Genomic DNA, 825 nt, shown 5'->3' on the forward strand with positions numbered 1-825 from the left:
AAGACAATAACATCACCTACAGGACAGGGCCGAAAATGTACTGCAGAGTTCGAAATGTGTTGCAAAGTAAATATTTATATGAATACATTGACGAATTCATGTGGTCACAGAAACATGGGATGGAAGCTGTGGCGAAGTTCCACGCTATTCTGGACCACATTAGGGAACGGTACCCTGTTTAGTGACAATACTACTACTTTGTTTCATTTTGTTTATTTATTTTATATGTAAACTTTACATCTTTCTATTAAGAAAAGAAAGAAAATATATATTGTACCAGTATGATACTAGAGAAAAATGTATTGAGCTTGTCCAGGCTTGGGCACACCATTCAAGTCACAAATGCACCTGAGATGCGTGTCATAGGCAAAACACCGCTTCCTTCTAATGTAGCCAGGGGAATATCTCGAGGAGCTTCCTGATGTGGGCTTCAGGTCGCCCCAGGGTCCGTAGAAAAACCACTGTCCGGTACATGTCGTCCCCGTTCTGGTAGCAGAACGACGCGATGATGATTCGACTGGTGTACCTTAGGCGCGGGTCCCAGAATGCTTCACGGATCTGCTTTTTCATAGGGCCCCACGTCTTCGGCGGTCCTTAAGAGTGCAGGACTCCATCCCACGCAAGATAAATGGGGCACTTGTTGGGAGGCATGTTGACAGCGCTATGAAGCTATGGGGGAGGTGGGCAGGGGGCGGGGACGTTCAGGCCAGAGAGGCGAGATTTTAACCCATCAGCGAGAAATTTCCCTTCTATTGACAGAAAAACGGTTAATAGAAGGGAAATTTCTCGCAAATGGGAGCGTTTTAACCCGTCAGCGAGAAATTT

Source organism: Frankliniella occidentalis, unplaced genomic scaffold (assembly GCF_000697945.3).
Source record: "Frankliniella occidentalis isolate FOCC.00 unplaced genomic scaffold, Focc_3.1 Scaffold384, whole genome shotgun sequence".
Lineage (NCBI taxonomy): Eukaryota > Metazoa > Arthropoda > Insecta > Thysanoptera > Thripidae > Frankliniella > Frankliniella occidentalis.